At 41.8% G+C, this 19765-nt stretch overlaps 1 protein-coding gene across 6 annotated transcripts in view; it reads left to right on the top strand.

Moving 5' to 3' along the window:
* Window positions 1-19765, top strand: part of sema5ba (sema domain, seven thrombospondin repeats (type 1 and type 1-like), transmembrane domain (TM) and short cytoplasmic domain, (semaphorin) 5Ba) — a 188035-nt gene that overhangs the window by 30941 nt on the left and 137329 nt on the right. For all 6 annotated transcript variants that reach the window (XM_084361449.1, XM_084361451.1, XM_084361450.1 and 3 more), the window contains exon 2: window positions 4751-4815. The gene's annotated coding sequence lies outside the window, so the exon portion shown is untranslated. The remainder of the gene's footprint in view (window positions 1-4750; window positions 4816-19765) is intronic.

Raw genomic sequence — 19765 nt, 5'->3', positions numbered from 1 at the left:
CTTCAGTTTTTAGGTTGGATCTTTTTTGAGAAATAGTTTTAGTCTCACTCATATTTGATGTGATGAACATCATGTGTATGTGCTTTGGTTGGAAGCACTCATTAAATGTTTTTTGGTGGATTTGAGTTACAGTAGTTAGAAACATACAATGATTTACTTATTATTCTGCAGGTATTAGCAACAATGCTAACAAGGCATGCTGAAAACTCCAAGAAAAGGCGCCAGCGCATATGGACTTGAAGATGGCTCGGATGTGAACAGTATGGTTTTTCCATTTTGCAAAGAGAACTGGAGTTGAGCTACGTATGTACGTGTTGCCACGGCGTTTTCAGGCGTTCTGTTTGCCACTTTGTGTAGGCGCAGTGAGAAAACAGGCACTGACGTTGGGGAATCGACTCGTGGCTCTGCTTCAACTGTGCGAGAACCTGCCTACCTGACATGTCGGATGATTGGTCCTCGCTCCCCCTGTACACTGCACGGTAAATGAGGCCCGACGAAGCTGAAATTTGTCCCGACTCTAAAATAAGTCCTGCGGCTCAAAAAACGGTGAAAAAAACAGGCAAAAATTTTACAGTGTATGCTTGGCTTAAGTGGAAAAACAAGCCATTTGAACTCCAGCCACACAGAGCTATGCCAGTATCGTTTTTGGTGATCCTGACAATAACCCTTATTAGTAGTACCATGAGATTTAATGAGTCAACGTTAGAGTATTGAGAGATTTTTTGGAGAGCAGCTGGCTCAGTTTATATCATGTAGTGTGACTTGTTCAGTGAAACCAAGGATCTGCTGTGTGACTTTGGGTGGCTTCAGAATAAAAAGTTTGTTCAGCACCAGCACCCTGCTACAGTCTGATGTAAACTGGAACGCTGCAGGCAGTAATTCGCTCCTAATTAGACATATTTCCTTACTGCCCTGAAGAAGGGATGCTACACTACACGATACTGTGTGTGTGTGTGTACGTGTGTGTGTGTGTGTGTGTGAGAGAGAGAGAGAGAGAGAGAGTGTATGTGTATATTTGTGTTTGTTTCTGTGTGTGTGTGCGTGTGTATGTGTGTGTTTGTGATAACTCACAGAGTTGTTGCGTTGTGAACTCCTGCTGTCTCGTAACTCGCCTCTTCACCTACTTCCCGCTAAGTCTTCATTAAACTGTCTGATTCAGTTACCAGTAACCGGAGCTTAATTAGGAGAATTTGATTTGCACTGCTGGATCCGATGGCGACTGCTGATAACCACTTCTTCAGTTCTCGTGGACAGGAATGAGGCAGACGCACTGCGGTGAGCTGCAAAAGTTTCGACAGACCAAAAGAAAAGTTCCAGATGGGAGCACAAGAGTGTGATCTCAAGCTCCCGACTGCTTTGACTCATACTGCTATCACAGGCAGAGCAGCTCAAGTTCACTACACACCAACACAACACACACACAAACACACTGACTGCCAAGCAGGCAGATGACTTCAAAGACTTATTCAACATTAGAGAAGTGGAGAGACAGAAGCAGTTATCCTGATGGCTGCTATATATACTGTATATTTCTCTTCTGTGTGTGTGTGTGTGTGTGTGTGTGAGTTCAGTCTGGATTCAGACCAGTTATGATGATGATAACCATGAGAATCACTAACATTTCACTGTTACCTGAAGCCTGGCTGAGGTCATTTTATAGAACAAAACATGATTAAGAGAAGATTGAGATCATTGTGATGTGTCATAGCAGGAGAAGCACAGATGAAACAAGCTCCTCTCAGTTCCCCCTAAGTGTCTCCTTCAGCCATGGCAATGAGCCAGCACACACAATACCAGGACCGTGGACCCAGCTCACCTAAATGGAATGCAGTCATTATTATCAATGTTATCAATTACACCTGTGCTGTTCCTGCTATAACAAGTTACAGCGTCTGCTGTGAGAGAAGTCCCTCAGCTACACCAGTGAGCTCGAGGGATTGCAATGTCGGTCCGTCGGTTAGTTGGTCAGTCTACGCTGAGATATCTCAACAACTGTAGCATTAATTAGCATGAAATTATGGGACAGACGTTTGTAGTTTCCAGATGAGTTCTAATCTCTCAGGTTATCCTCTGGCGTTTTCCACCGTGAGGTTTACAGTCGTGGTTTTCACCGCCGTCTCTTCAGGATGAATTGTAGTAACTTCAGTGAGCCCTTAACCTTTCATCTAGCGCCATCATTAGAGACCAAGGCTTCTAAACAACAGCATGTTTGCGTTGTCATGTTAGTAACTCAAAGCACTGCTGTGCCTAAGAGCTGCTAACGTAGCTGTAGACTGAAGTCTTGTGAGATTTGCAGAGCTGTGAACTGACCATTTGTTTTCTCTTCATAATTAAATCCCGCAGTGTGTTTATATCAGGTGTTTTCAGTTTGGGAGAGGTTTTTATAGCTCTAACCTCGCAGCAGTGAATGTCAGTGAAAAACTAGTCTAAACTAGTCAATATCATTTTCAGTCAAGAGAAAGAAATATGCTGATTTTTCTCTAACAGACATTTGTGAATTGCTATGAAAGGAGTTTTTGGCCGTTATTCAGTCCTGTTCTTCAAATGTGGCTTCACTGATTCAGGCTAACATGCTTTTGTATGGAAAAAATAATCCAGTTTATTTTTATTCAGCTCATTTGATTGTTGGAAAACAGTTTGAGAATTGATTTGTTGATCCTGGATGAAGTTATCTTGACTAATGGTGTGCTCTTATTTTGAAATTAGAGCAAAATGAGGTGAAACGTTGATCATGCATCATGGCTGCATATGTTTTGCTAAGTGATGATTGCATTTACATGAGGTAGGTGTGTTAGAAACCCTCCCAGCATGCACTGGGGCAATGGATTCATGTGTATTTTTGCACATTTGTCATTTTATTTTCCTCAAGCTCCACAATGTTGTCATTGAGTATATTTCTGTTTACTCACAGTATCTCAAACTGTATCTGGTGTGGTTCTTTATAGTGTACAAACTTCTATTTTGTTTTATTTCATCATGTATACATAAAGGTAATGTACTGTAAAGGCTCAATGACTACTCAAACAGATCATAGAAATTTAAAAAGAACCTGTCTTTCTCTTCTGAAATCAACTATATCATAACTCTTGAGTTGCAAATCGAAGAAAAAGGTGAGCCATTTGTATTTGAAAATGAGTTCATGAGTTCAAAACGTCCTGGTTATGATCCAGCTAGCTGCCAGTGAGCTGCACTATTGCATGTTTAGGTTGAAGGACTTGCTCTGACAACAGTGTAAGATACATTTTCTAACCAGTTTTGGAGAACTAAAAGATTCAGACTGGTGCCAAATCATCAAAATTCAAATCTGGATAACTCTGGCCACTTCTGAAGAGCTGGGCCCAGCCATTGGTTCTGCTGATATCTGCTGTTATCAACTTGTTATCTGTGTTATGTTTATCAGACCACATCTCTGCTGTGTGATCTGCATCACTCTGGGTGTCACATGCCCGTCACGTATCTGCTAATAAAGTTTTACTGAAACGAGGCGAGGCGAGTCGTCCCAGACTATCTGACTGTCTGATGTGGATCACTGCAGGAGACTGGTGTGTGTGTGTGTGTGTGTGTGTGTGTGTGTGTCTGAAAGAGAGTTAAGACTATAGGTCACAGACTAAGCAGTTTATGAGAATTCTTCCTCCTCACTTGTTGCAGTGAATAAAGCCTGATCCCACGTTGACATTGGAGATTATGGGGACTTCTTTTTGTTTGAGCGGACACTTCCCGCTGCTCGGCGCTAAATTCTCAGCTTAGCTCCATAGAAAATCCCCTTAACTGCATTTGTCTACCTGTCTTTATGGCTGTTGAGTCTCAGCGCTGAGCTGGAGAATCTGGAAGAAGAACATTGAGCTGGATTGATTATTAGTTGATAATAATTTTGATTATTTGTCATTAATGAAGCAAAAGTATTCTCTTGTTACAACTTCCCAAAGTTAAGAGTTTCTGCTTTATAAGACTGTAAATTGATTTGAATCCATATTTAGATTCTTGGTTCGACCAAAACACTAAATTCAAAGATGTCACGTTGGACTCTGGAAGCTGCTGATGGACATCCTTCAGTATTTTCTGACATTTTATAGAGTAATTGGTAAATCCGTACATCTAAGCAGAAGTGACAGATGATAATAATCCGTCCCTCTTTTCTTCATTTTTGCCGCTCTGTGTTGAAGTGAAGCAAACAGCAGCCATATTACAGAGCGACGGCGAGTCTGAGCCACTCTTTCAGGTTGCCGTAGAAACCAACCAGGGTTATTTGTTCCAATTTGCTCTGTGGCGTTGAGATCAAAAAGCTTGGAGCCCAAAGTGCTCTCTGCATATTAGCATCTGTGTTTGATTCAACACAATCAGGCATCCGTTCACCTCATTTACATCATTATTGTTCATTTACAGTCGGACATATCTGGCCTGTTTTCTGTGCAGCACAGGGCTCCTTACGTTATATGGAGTTCAGGGTTTAATGTGTTTGAACTGTATTGAACTTTGTGGTTTGTTATTGTCCGGCCAGGCCTTCACTGGATGTAAAGGCATCTTGCAGGTCCCTCTCCCGCTCCAGCCCCCCAACCCCATGAAGCCTCCGTTTAAATGCCATTCCCGCTCCGCCTTCTCCGCTCCATTGATAAGTTGGCCGTTTGTTTACGAGAGCGCCCAGCACTTCTTTGTGGCTCTGCGCTCTGCTTATGAGAAGGAGGCGAGCAGCTAGTGAAAGACTCACCCCTCCCCCTCCTCTCTCTCTCTCTCTCTCTCTCTCTCCCTCCAGAATCGGTTTGAAAAGGACAGACGGCCCTCTCAGCCCCCTCCCCACACCCCAGTGATGCTTAGCTGGTGAGTACACTTTCATCTCCCAAACTTTTCATGCCACTTTTTATGGATCTCTTCGATTAGTTTCTGCATCTTTTACCTGAATTTCGTCTTTGTGTTTGTGCTACGTCTCAGCTTGGTTTTCTTTTGTGCTCAGTTTTTTCTGGCAAACACCAAACTTCTCTCTGGTCTTGTGGGTTTCTCTATGATGAAGTATTGCTATTATCCAATTTCTCTCATTCTCACCTTCTCTGAAAGTCTTTCTCTCCTCCCCCCAAAAATATGTGGCCTCTGTAGTGAAGGTAAGGCAGCCTGTTATAGTGAAAGACCTTTCTTCTGACTGAGCAAAGTGATTTGAAAAGCAGCGGTGAGAGTAAGGCAGTAGAGGCGGAAGAGGGGAGTACAAGCAGGAGAGGTGGGAGGACGGGTGGAGGGGCTTTATACAGGCTGCTAATGGACGAGTCTTACCCCCCCCTCCTCTCTGAGTGTGAATCAGTGAATCACTCCGCTGCAGCCTTGAGCCTTATTAACACTGTATGGTGAAGTCATTGTTCAGATGAGACACGACTACACAATCACCTTGTGATATCACCTCACCAGGAGAGACTGATCACTGTCAGTGCATGTGCATGTACGCTTCTGATTTAATTATCACAGTACAGTAAGAAAACACTCATTTTTACCAGCTTCAACACCCGAGGGTCAGTATTTTTCAATATATTTCAGGCATTTAAGCTTTTATTATAGCACAGGCCGGAGACATGGACGAGAGTGATGATGTGTTCAGGACACAGGTGACAAAACATTAGGCCACAATTCATTTTCAGTGGAAGCTGCCAGCAACATGAAGCTACGAACTGACGCCTTTCAGCAGTGACTCGTCCACAGTGTTTCTGGCTACGCGTCACCATTTTTTAACTTTGACTTTAGCTTTGTTATGAGAACATAGTATAAGGGAGATGACATGGAACAAACCAGGCGAGCTGTGATTATATGGTCAGCATCTTAAACTCAATTATTTTAACCAGTTTTACTTAAAAATATCAAACAGCTCATGAAATATTTAATGTGAAATGTCTAAATGCTTTACTGCTTTACTAATATCTGTTAATTAGTCCTGTACTCACATTGATCGAACTCTGCTTTGTGTACATTGAAATGGCATGATTAATCATGTATGTACATTAAAAGAGCATACATATTGTGTTGTCTTCTCTGAAGTACAATTGGAGATGATGTCAACATCTGTGAATATGAGCATGCTGAGCAAACATATCGCCTGAAGCCGTGTTATCTGTTGTTCAAAACATTTTGTCTTTACTTTTCTACTGAAAGCTGTTAAAAGATTTATTGTCGAGAGTAAAATGTTTTCATTCATGAATTGCAGATTCAGATCAACAAACACACAAAGCCACAAACTTCACAAACAAGATCATCAAATGTTATCGTCTCTTTTAATAGCCTTTTGATTTATCTGCTGCACAGCATCACCCATCTGCCATCAGTTATCAGATTTACTGCGAACAAGATAATGACCAACTTTATTACTAATGTCACAGAAATCTCTGCAGGGTTCATCGCCTGATGGTGGTCCTGAATAAAAGCCAGATGCTGTTGTCTTTGGGATGAAACAATGCTCTGAGGGTGAACATGTGAACACTTCAAACTGACCTTTACTGCCAAAACAAAAAGCTTCTAGAGGAGCACAGGGCAATTTATCATGAAAGCACGGAGCACTTCTGCTCCAATCTCACCCTCTTTTCACTGTCTGTGTAATATCCCTGAAGGCCAGCCCTGGCATTTGCTTACGTTCTGTTGTTGTACTCCCCGTGCTTAGCGCTCGCCTCCTTCTCACTTACTCTGCTCAATTCAATTTGTGGCCTAAATGTCTTCCCCTAATATGTGTCATTGGAGCAGAGCAGCGGCGCTCCCTCTGTGGCTGCTTTGACGAAGCTCTTCTGTGTTTGTCTTGCCTCTCTCTGCTCCTCTGGGAGGAGATCTGGGGCTCCAGTAGTGGCTGGCATGTCGTCTCCTCCAGCCCCGCTGTTGTTTGCTGATATTTAGTTCAGGATGACAATAAGCCGGAAGAAAACAAGCTCCTTTCAGGCCAATAAGAGAGAGAAGGGCTGGACTTAGAGGGAGAGAGAGACCTAGAAAAAAAGGGGGGACAGGGGACTCATCCTTGGATGGGGATTCTCTTTAAAGCTTTCTGTTTGTGGCCCCTAGGGCCGAATTAAGTGAGCGTCATTATCCCTGGCAAATTACCACACTGCCTTTGTGGTCCAGCCATGGTACATTAGGGTGCCTTAAAACGTGGCCGAGCCGTGCCCATTCAGCTCACAAAGAGAGGGGCCGCTGGCAGATCCTTGGCCTGGCTCACAGAGGAGGCATTCACACCACATCGGGGGGATGGTGACGGTGATGGAGAGGGTCTTCTGAGATGAGTAAAAATCACTCGGGCCAAGGCCGATGTGACATCGTCCTGAAAGCACCTGCCAGCTGATGATGTCATCACTTGGCTTCATCTAGAGATCGATCGGCCGTGGAAATCCTGGATGTGATACGGAGACTCATGAAAGTAGTTTCAATGCAGACCTGCATGTATTCATTCATCAACTATACCAGGGTTTGGATCCAGTCTTTCACTGGACTAATTGCTAATTAGCCTTGTAGCAACAAATCATGAGCTGGCTACAAATTAGGACATTTTCTGTCTTCAGTAAACTACAGCTGCTGTCAGATCATTCTTCTGTCTTACCCAGAGAACTCCTGGACATCGAATTGATCTGTATATAACCTGAGTCACTCCTGCCGGAAGAGAGAAGCTGGACTAATGTTGACTTTATTCAGCCAAATTTACGACACACAAACAGAAGCAGACTGATGAACGTGAAACAGCCTGCTGTGTTTCTGTAGGCTTTTTTATTTTCTCCAGACGCCACCAATGATTCATTCCTATGATTTAGTGCTGAAACAATTAGTCAATCAATCCTATAGTTGATCAAAAGAAAATTCAACTACAAGAATTTTGTTTTATCAATTGTCTTAGTCACTACAAAGCTCAATGGTCTCTTGTTGCACCTTCTCAATTGTAAAGATATGTTGCTTTTATCTGTTTTATATCATTACAAATTTAATATATTTGAAATGTCACCTTGGGCTCTAAAAAGTTTTAATCCACCCAAAAACAACAGATTAATTAATTAATTCATACTGAAAAAAATAATATTAGTCGCACATGATGTGTACAATGTATTTTACTAGTTAAAATCACTTTAATGACGTTATTTTAAAGGTGACATTATAAACTTGGATTTATGTTGTGTAACCAGAAGTTACCTGCCATCAGTTTAATAGACTAGTCAGGTCTTTATTTGGTATAGTCATACATGAACTATGGGCGGCTGTGGCGCAGAGTGGGCTGTCCACTTAAACATGTCTGTCTTTTGGGGAGACACCAAATGTTGAATTATTCCTGGTGTCCTGATGGACAGGCCAACACCACAGTTAATTAAAAGTAGTCGATTGTGGAGAAAGATAGTTGATGGTTGAGCCTCATACGCAGGTTGTCATCAATTTTCGGTATTTGACTACCTAATGAGATTCAAAGATTGATGTTGATGATTGTTCCGTTTGAACACCAACCACCAATTATAGACCAACCCAAAGCGCTGGTATCTGATGATCTGGCAGTGAGACTTAACTATCAACAATCTCCCTCCAGAATAAAGGCCTCTGGATCCCGCTTACTGGTTACGTTTCTCTATTAGCTGGCTGCTCCAGAACACTGGTTTTGCTCTGAGATGTGAGGTAATGAGCAGGTGCACAGTCCAGTGAAGAAGAAAGATGCATTGTGTGTCCTGCTCAGGGCTTTAGTTAGCTGGAGTCAATTGAGATGATTGGACGAACACTGTTGTATTTTATCCCTCCACCACTGGGAGGAGGAAGTCTCAAAAGTTGGAAGGAAGAGCAGACACTGTCTGAGTCTGTCTGAAGGATTGCAGCCATTGCAGAACGCTTGCAACATATAAATGTCCGTCAGTTATTGATGACATCCGCTACAAGCTTTGGTGGAAGTTTAGTCTTCGTTTCAAACATCAGCAGGAAGCTCAGCCTCAGTGGAGAGCGATCAGAGTTGCTCCTCTGGGCCTGAAACGGTTGAATCAAGTTTCCACCAAACGGCCATAAATTCAGAGTGCACCATGAGCTATAATGTCAAAGTCTTTAAAGAAAAGCAAATCAGAGTGCAGCTGAAGGCACTGTAAAACTCCTGGTGTGTGAAATGTTTGTTCTTGGCACCTTGCCTTTATTTATCATCTAATCAAGTGGAAGCTTTGCCTCAACGATTGATGTCTCCTTCATTTTATTTTTCTTTCCACGATAGATGGGAAATGTCATTACTTTCCACATTGTTTCCTGGTTTTATGAACTCAGGCCCTCCGCTGAAGTAGATGAAAGAAGGGAGGAGGTTTTTGTCCAGGGGCAGCCGTGGAAACCCGGAGCCCGTAAATCCTGACTGATCTTTGGATCATTAAACTGTGAGCCCTGAGTCCTTTGGTTCTTTATCACCAGGCCCGGATCCCAGGCCATAATAGAGGCTAACTGGCTAATGATTAGCTGTCCTCTGCAGTTACTCCAGAGCTGGCTGCTGCTGCAGGTGCCTGTCTGAACGGGAGGAGGCTATGACAACATATAAATCTGCCCTCAAATATCTTGTCTTTTATTTTGTCTGATTGACGTCATGTCGGAAACTGTTCCTAACTCTAAAGCTTAGTATGGAATGTTAAGGGTCTACGATCATATAAAGTAATGCTGGTATAAAGTATTGTTGATTTGTGGCCATGACAAGTTTTAAAGCTATTCATGTAACAAGTGGACAGAAGAAGGTGTCGTGGTTTGTGCTTGTGAATTTGCATTTATATTATATGTTGTATTATATATATATATACAGCATTTATCTCCTCATCTCTAAACAGTCTGGAGGTTTATGGGCCTGAGACGACGATAACCGGCTCTTTGAAAATAGAGACTGAGAGTCAGTGTTTTGGATAATGATCACCCTTTCCTCCTCTTTCAAAATCCTTGATAACTTTTGGTTTTATCGGAACTGTGCAGGCATGTGAATGTGCTATACACCATACTGGGCTCTGAAGCAAAGATAGAAAATAGTAGTGATCATTGTAAGTCTCTCCACTTACAAAGATGACTTTGAATTTCGTAGTTTTGAATAGGGAGCAGGTAGGACACGGTTTGTGAGAGCACAAAGAACAGGCAGGAGTTCTGTTTCAGGTGTTACTGTGACTCATCCAGTGTAGAAACTGATCCAGTCAAGTGCAGGATTTCTTCTGTCAATAGTAGCACCACCACATCACGAGGTGGGAAAGTTTGTCTTTGATCATTATGTGATCATTACAGACCAGTTTTATTGTATCAACATTAATTTGTCATGACTGTGGCTGTGAGGAAAATGTTTGTAGAAAATGGCCTCTATTTAAAATTAGGGCAGAGCTTTCATTTCTGAAAAATCACAGAATCTGTTGAATTTAATGCCAGCGTTTTTAGATTATTTATTCAGTTAACTGAGTTCAGGAAATGATTCCCTTTATAAAAAGCCTGCTGTTTGTTAATGGATATCTAAGGCTACATTCAGATGAAATTTGGGGACATGGCAACAACGCAGGTCTTTCCATTCATTTTAATCAAAGTAGTCCAGAAAAGCAGACTCGCAGCATGAATGACTTAAACCACAGTGGATCGTAACATGATGTGTCGTGTGTATTCACTCAGTTTGGCTTTGTGCACTAGTTTAAAACACTTTTTTTTTTAATCTGTGGATGCTGATGATCACTGTAGGACCAGCATGTTTAATCTACTCTGTCAGACGCATGACCACAGATCAGAGGCAGAGCAGGACGGGTCAGTAGCTGGGCATGTTATTTAGCATGGCTAAATGCTGCAGAGGGAACACAACAGACATTTCATTGTGCGTGTCATGTTTCACTGGTGATCACTCGGTTTGATCTTCTGCCCCAATTTACAACACACAGTAATGATCGGCCTTTGCTTCCTGGTTGTTAACTGTTATTTCTGATCCATCAAAAACCATCACTAGTTCAAAACACATCACACACACAGGACCACTGCACAGACCTGCAGCGTTTTGTTTTGAATGTACCCTGATGCATCTCTGTCAGTCCTCATCTGTTGCTCTTCTTGAGGTTTTTTGCAACACATCCAATGACTCCCAAACTGACATTTATAACTGTTCCCAAAACCACATACCATATATGACCAGGACCTTCTTCATCGTGTTTACTATTGTGAAACAGTCCCAGTTTGGTTAAGTTTAGGTTGGTTAGGCATAGGAGAAGATCGCTGTTTGGGATAAAATAAGTAGTGTAGTAACTTAAGTTACATCACATATGTGATGTAAGTTTTGTACTGTACATTACTTAAGTTAAAATAAGAAAACTTGACTTTTGCTTTCCCAAGGGACACAGACAGCAGCCTACTGGGTGAAAGTGTTAGTGTGTTTGTGCCTGCTCCATATGTGGGCCTTGTCGCTCTTTATACTTTGTCACCTGACTTCCTCAGTTAATCACTATGGCCGTTAGAAGTTGCTGCTTAACAATAATAGGAAACAACAGTATACTACTATAAGCTACTTGCACAGATTTTGGGGTGTTTTCTGGTGAGGACAGGTTCATTTTTTTAACTCATTATGGTTGAGGGTTTAAAGGATAACTACCGTTTTTTAGAACCTGGACCTTATTTCTAGCAAAATATATGATCATTTACTCACCCAGATGACTTTGGTGTCATTCGGCGTCGTTCGGACGAAATTAGATCCAGTGTAGTGCCAATATATCCATATAATGTGAGTGACGCACTAGCATATCGTAACAAAATATTGGTGAAATGAACTAGTTTCGTGGCAGATAATGCGTTATATAGAGGCTGTGTGTCGCTGCCCCGTCACTCGCATTATACATGTATGGATATATCGGCGCTACACCGGATCTAATTTCGTCCGAACGACTTCAAATGACACCAAAGTTATCTGGGTGAGTAAATGACCATATATTTTGCTAGAAATAAGGTCCAGGTTGTAAAAAACGGTAGTTATCCTTTAAGGATGGAGGGTTGTTTGCTGTACAGGTCGTTAAGAATGACTGTGATTTTGGGCTGTATGAATAAAATTGACTGGACTTGACTTTAATGGTCTTTGATGAGATGCAAACTCCAGTGTTTGGCTTCAGAGTTGGACATGCAGCGTGCTCATCCATCACTCCGACCTCGACACCGTTATCTCTGCCTCACAACATGTGTTGGCGTGAACAGAATTCCTGGGGATACTGGGCAGCTTAGCTACATCACAGTACGTCTGTTGTTGTTGCTGAAAAGATTACTGAGTCCATCTTAAACTGGCTCCTTCTCTCATTTTTACTGTAAAAAATACATGCTTCATAAATATCTACGAGATATCACAAGCAGTCCAAGATTATCTGTCCTAGTTCTTCAGGTCTACACTTGGTATTCCTATAGCTGGTGTAGTCTTGACTTCTGGTTGCATGTGGATCCTGTAATGCACAAGTATAAATGCAGCTTTAGCATCTCTAAAATCCTATTAGAATCCTTTTATTGGGTAAAAACCAGCCCCACCTGACAAAGCAGAACCGCCTAACTTGTCAAATTTTTCACTCTGTGGGAAAACCACTTTGACTCCCTGCAGCCTGTTGGTTGTGGGTTCCTGGCTGTAAACTTGCTGTTTGCTGCTTAATCATTCAGTAAGGATTAGTGGCACTGTGTGTTTTCTAATTATAGACCTGGACTGTGCACTCTCCTCCTCTTGTGGGGTCAAATCTAGCCCACCAGGCCCTCGGCCAGCGGCTTACTCACAGCTACACTCTGCAACTTTCACACGTTTATTTCTGAGTCGTTAACTTGCCATCTTTTTATTGTTCTTTATTTTCCTTTTCATCACTCTATGCTCCCTTTTCTGTCTGTCTGTTTCTCTTCCTCTCTGTCTCACAACAAAGACTTTTCATTTGGATAAAATAAAACTCATTGAGGTAGCTGTCAAAATAAATCACTTCTTGTATCAGGGAGGAAACAAGGAATTGCCTGAAAGAAAGGGACACATTCTCTTTTTTTCCTCCACACAATCAATCAGTTCCCTTTCAAATCTTTTCACATCTTTTTATTCTTGGACAACAATGGTTTTGATTAACCCCTCTGGGAAAGCTCATTATCCATTTCCATTACAAAGGTGTTTGTAAGACATTTGGATTCGAATCGCCTGAGTAAAAAAGCGCAGATCAAAGGAGCGTATTGATGCCCACAAGCTCTGAAAGACGATAATAGAAAAATGATGGCTGTCAGTCACGGCTCAAGCATCTGGCTTAACAACAGGCCAGATGTGTAATCTGCGCTGTTGATGACAGTGATGTGTGTTTGATCACTGTGACTGCTTCGTGCCCAGTCTGTGAACTGCTCCAGAGCTACAGTATATGAGATGACAGATGCGGAAGTTTTAGATCAGCGTGTGTTTTTTGTCCGACAATAAAATGCATTATTATTCCTTCTCTCACTTCCTGGATGAAGTGAGCTGCAACAGTGGGGCTTGAATTATTTATGTATGAGTTTATTTTTATTATCAGACCCTGTCAGGGCCTTCCGGGGGCTACATTGTTAAACCAAATCAATTTCACTTCTTCAAGGGACACCTAGGAATTGGTTCAATCCATTTTTAATCAAAGCACCTTATTAAGCCGGAGTTCAGATCAGATTAGTGTGTCTATTTTCCCATCAGTCATTTGACTGGCTTGTGATGTGGAACCACACGGTGGTTGTGAAGATAACCGTATGTTCTCGGAAATAGCCTCAAAATAATTTATTTACATCATGAAATGTGTTATAATGCAAGAGATTTAATTAACACGCTGACATTTAGGGAAACATATGTGCTGTTTTAGTGGATACAGAAGGTGGATGTGCACACGGTTTGGCTCTGTTGGTTGTCTGCAGACAGATCCCTGTGGACATGGGCAGATGACAAAATTTACACAACATGAACCCAGAGATTGGTTCGCATTGCCCTTAGCTTAGTTTTATTTACACCGGAGTTAACATGTGATCTTTGCCCTGATACACTCTACGGATAATGATGGCTGATCTACAAGTCTTCGCAGTTACACCTGTATTAATAAGCGTTCTTGTTATCTCCTTTTCTGCCCACATCGTGTGAGGCTGGCTGATTTGTCAACAAACTCCGGTCAAGGGACAGTTGTCACTCATTCTGTATGAGGGAAGGCTGATATGCTGCTGTCACTTGTAGCTTTTTCTTAAGTTAGCAGGCTCCCAGACTTTTTTTCTTCAGAATAAGGTCATGCTGTGTGGATTGCATTACACCTGGCTGATCTGATCACACACAAGCTTGACCACCTCTAGATGTGATCACAAAGTCCAGATAAGACATCCAGGTGTAAGCGTAGCCTAAAAAGTCTAGTGTCACCAAACATGAACCAAGACTCAACTCCAGGACGTCTATACTAAAGAGAATATATGGTGTGAACGTTGGCAAATCACATAATTTGCATTTGAATTGTAAAAGCAATTTAAAAGCAAATACTGAGAGCAAAAGAAAATAACTGAATGTCATTTTTTAACTCATGAGATTTTAAATCTGCTTATTCTGAACAGGGTCGCTCATTGCAGCTGATATTGGGCTAAGGTCGCCCGTCTAACACAGGGCTGGCATATAACAAAAGACATCCACTCACCCGTACAGACAGTTTAGAGGCTGCATATCTTTGGAGGAATCCCAAGCCAACCAATGTACATTTCTCCTCCAGTTTTCATGTTTCCAAATTACATTTTCAGTTTGCACAGTCACATCATTAACAGCAAACTTGCTTTTTTCTCATCCTCGCGTGGTTTTCACTTGACTTTGTATTCACTCTGGTACAGACCTTCCGGGCGTCTGGACTTTATTTCATTCCTCTCACCTAGTTATGCCTTCTTTGAATAATATACTCACTCAACATATCCAGATGGGATTACATGTAATCCTTGTTCTTGTACAGAATGACCTCCACTTTTTTGGTAGAATTAGGTTTCTTTACAGAATTAATTACTCGGAGGTTTGGGGCTGAGGAGATTCCTTTGTATTTTCAGCCTCTGGGTTCTTTTGTGTTCCCCCCACACCAACATGAGGGAGCAGGAAGGAGAGAGAAGGTCTTATTAGTTCTGCTCTCTGTGAATATTGAAGTGTAGAGGGAAAAACAGACAAGCACACACAAATACACAAAAAAGCTAATTGAAGATATAGACTTCATCAAACTTAACAGGCTGCATCAATTACTTAATGGTTAGATAAGTAATTAGATCTCTGTAAATCTCTCTCTTTGTGCAGGTGACTGATAGTTGTAGCTGGAGGATTGTTCATTTTGTTCCCCATCAGACATTTTGGATGTTAAGATTCTGGCACATTATAAAACCATCCACACACGCTCTTTGATGAAGATATCCGCACTGCAGCCTCTAATTTACAGCTCAGCTTGATCAAACTGCTCATTTACAGAACTAATGAGAAAATGAGCAAAAATTAAGGAATCATTTGGTTGTTGTATTTCATCAAGAGAAGAAGCTACATTTCCTTTCTCTGCTGCTGGTGATTATATCACAATTACAGCTCAACGCAGTCTCTTCGGTGAGGGCGATGGCTCCCTTTTGGAATCATAAACATAGCGTTGGAGGCGTGTTGTGTGTCAGGGCGGTAAACAATGCCACCAGTGATCAGACTTGTTTTCATTTTCATCACCAAATTTCCTGGCATAATGCCTGGGTCACGCATCAAGAAGACCGTAACGAGAAATTGTGTTGTGAGACCACATAGCAATTAAAACAGGATACAAGATGTTTTTTTTCTAATTACATCACAATGGATTTAATTATAGCCGCGTGTTTCTGCAACGCAACAGTGTTGCAAATAGCGCCGGGCTTGATCATCTGTCTTTTGTTTGTGACAGGATGTTCCCTCGCTCTCTGGACTGTAATCAGCGCTGGAAACGACACTGATATGTGCAGCAAACACTGGCACCATTTGGGAGATACAGAGGAGTTTGAGAGATGAAGCAAATGATCCGCTGCAGCCTTTCTGTCCGTCTGTGTTTGATTCTAGCATGATACTGTCTCAAAAGTATAAAGTCATTTACACTTAATGATCTTTTAAACGATAACTTAATGATCAGTAACCACTGATGAGCTTTCTCGCAGAGGTCGGCGGCCCTTTCAGAGCGCTCCACAAAGTTTGGATGCTTCGAATACAAAATGTACTCCAAGGAAGCTTTCTCTTAAAAGCTGAACCTGAGAGAGTTCAAAAAGCATTGTACTCTCTGACAGCTTATGGTGCTCCCGCAGTCTTAAATCCCTCTCGCCAACACTTCCTCTTCCTCCTTTGCTTTCAGTCTTTGTGAGAACAGCAGGGTCTGACAGCCCCGAGCTGAAAACTGTGAAGTTTGTGAAATGGAAATGGCTTTGTGGTTACTCATAAACGTCTGACCACTGTATTTTCTTATGGTGTGTATGTGTGTGTGTGTGTCTGCGAGGCATTATTTTGATGTAGCCACATGTGTCCAGATTGTGTGATGGACTGAGTTTGTCTGAGAATCCATCTCCACTGACAACTGCCGATCAGATTTTACTCCCCTGCTCTGTATGCTAATAACAAAAAACTTCACTTATTATCACAATGTTTCTGTCACAAGCGTTCATTTTCCCTGAGGCTTGAAAAACTTGACTAGCTGCTTTTACATGGACACTAATATTCCACCAATGATAAAAATAATAGCCCAGTCAGCACGAAGATGTCTCATGTAACCACCGCATTCGCAAGAGACTGATCTGAATTAATGTTCAATCTAATGGAGAAGGGTGGTGTAAACCTTAGACAATTCATTCAGAAGGAAAATGTTACTGCCTATTAAATGGACTTGCATCTCTTTAGTGCTTCTCCAGTATACTGACCGCTCAAAGAGCTTTACAACACTCGTCACATTCACACACACATTCATACACTTCTATGGCAGAGGCTGCTCATCAGGAGCAATGTAGGGTTCAGTATCTTGCTCAAGGATATTTTGACAGGGGAGAAATGGGGAATGGAAGCAGAGACCTCACGATTACTGGACAACCCGCTCTCTTTGCTAGATTTTGAAGTAATGTGCCACTCAGTCAGCGTCCTTTAAATCCTTCATCAAAACACCAAATGAGGAATAAGCTTTTGGAAGACTGGCGTTCATCCTCTCAGTAGAGCTTGTAGAATCTATGCTCAGATAATAAAAGCTTTTCTTGTGAGTCACTTATGTTGTTTAGCCTTTAATTTGTCACATATCTGTCGGTGCATTGGTGCATAATCATGCAAGGAAGTGGAGCACATTGTAATGAATCTGTTGAGGGATGGGAAAAACAACATGATCACCTGTTAGAAACACTGCTGTTCGCTCAAGATGTAATTTAGCAACAATTTACCTCCTCCGTTACACGCTGCTTCACTTCCTCAGTCATTATCGAGCTGCATGTTTCACATCAGTGTGATAATTGGCCCAATTTCTTTATATATACTGTATTATATTTATGCATACTTTATATTTTTTCTTACTTTTTCTTATTATTTCTGCATTGCTTTTATTATAGTTGTAAAGATGTTTTTGTTACGTTTCAAAGACCAAGAATTCAAGCTGTGGCGAGCATGACGGAAAGGAGTACATAGTACAAGATACATTTTGATAGTAAAAATCACAAAAGTGGTCCAGCGTGGTTGAGACTATTGTAAGTGTAAGCATCTCCCCACACTACGTGTTTGTTCAGACCGTCCCACAGTACAGTTTGACTGATATAATCCTCTGAGTGTGTCGACCGTGCTCAGAGCTGTATTTTTAGCTGTCTAGTTGTCATTAGATCACATGAGATGATTTTTCATGCCTCAGGAACAAGATGTGTGTCTGTGTCACAGGGCCTTGTCAAATCTGGCGGAAAGTATCAAACTGACAGGCGGACTATATCCAAAGTGATGAGGTCTAAATATATTTTTCTTCAGTGATTGTTTCTCATGTGCGAATATGACAACCTATAAATTGAAATGTTCTACAAGGCAGTCACATTCTGGCCATGTAGTTGAAATCTCATTTGATTATTATGAGTCACAGCTGATGTCCATAAAAACCTTCACTTGAAGTGGTGTGTGTGTCTGTGTGTGTGTGCGCGCACATGTGAATGTGTCCTTGAGCGAGAGATCAGACCTATTCTTGAGCAGTAGCGCTGAGGAATTGAAGATGGATGAATGCAGAAAAAGACCCTTTCCAAAAAGATGGAATGTCAGAGTCACCTCAGGTGTGAATGTGGTCAGCCAGAGCTTTATTTCAAACGAGAAAGTAGAATAAGCTCACGCAGACCTGAGTGGACAAAACCAAAGATGCGCAAGTTAGCTACTGGCATTGTGAATGAAAAACAACAAATTCTTTCAATAATATAAATGAAAAATATAACTTGCATGAATGATGGATGCAGTTTCTGTTTTTAGAACTTTCTTTTACTGAAAATGCCAAGTTTCTTGAAAGGAGATAAGTTTTTATGTGATTTTAATTTTGACTTAATGACTTCATGCATCCAATATTGAGAAGACACAGCAGTTTACAGTATACATCTCTCGTCTCAAGCATGGTGAAGAAAATGCTTCTGCTAATAGGCAGAGAAACACGGAGGGAAAATGCTAATGAGTTTCTTATTATCGTGGATTATATTGTCGTTTTAGCTAGTACAGCGTCTCGATCAGCATCATGGTGAAGATGTGGGTGATGTGAGTCGCTGAAAATGGGACAGACGCTTATTAAGTCACAGATCAGACCAATTAATGCAACGGTGACAGGTTTGGGAGTTTTCTCGCTGACCTGTTGCATCTGTCGTGGCGACAGAGCACAGACCGCTGAGAGTCCGATGAGACTTGTTAGGAAGCAAAGAGCAGCTTTGCTCAGGCTGCTGCATCATCGCCGATGGATTTTTCTCTGAATAGCACAGGGACATGAACACACACGCACACACACACACTTCCTCACAAACATGCACACACTGGGTTGCAGGTGACTGCCTCCTCTGTGTCACATAGCGTCTTTATTTTCATCTTTTTATAAATAGCGTGTGTGCAATTGGAGGCTTTTGAAAGCAATTGTTGGCCAGATTGTTATATAACTGTCAACAACAAAATTAATGCTTGTACTAAAATTCCTCATTTTGGAATCACAAAGGCGGCTCTGGACAGACTGTGTTTCGGTGTGTGGTTGGCAGGTGAGCTTTTATTAAAGTTTTGCAGCCAATCCCCAAGTCACACAATGGTAGAGAGTGATGAATGCCCACAGCTAAAGTCCAATAAGATGGATTTGGTGGGAACAGCAGCTCCAGCTCACTCACTCATTCCCCATGTCTCTCTCTCTCTGTCTGTCTGTCTCATGCTCCCTCTACCTCGCTCCATCACACACGCCCAGTCGCTCATCCACCAGCGGGGATCCAAATCAGTCATTTGTTCGTGCTCGATCAATGCACTGTAATCAACAGGGGAGGTGCATAGCTGGCCTTTAATGGATTGCCTCCTACCTGGGCTGCCCGTCTTGAAGTGGATTTTATGGAAGCGTTTGGTGATCAGCAGCGACAGACACGCCAACTGTCTGCTGTTGTCTCCATTGTGCGTGACCGAGAGATTGCAGCCTGCTGTAAGGACCACTTTGAAGGCTTTGAGAAACAGCAGCATGAATGCAATAAGCCCACACTTAATTACATCCACACAAGATTTCTGTTGGATTCCAGTGTTGCTGCCTGGCATTGACGGCCAACTGTGCTGACTTACTGCACATTGAAACATGCCCCTCACTTTGTTTAAAGTTTAACTGGAAGAATTACAAAAGCATAAATGAGTGAATGA

This window comes from Pagrus pagrus, assembly GCF_965226575.1.
Source record: "Pagrus pagrus genome assembly, chromosome: 9".
Lineage (NCBI taxonomy): Eukaryota > Metazoa > Chordata > Actinopteri > Spariformes > Sparidae > Pagrus > Pagrus pagrus.
This window is presented reverse-complemented; position numbering and strand designations above follow the sequence as displayed.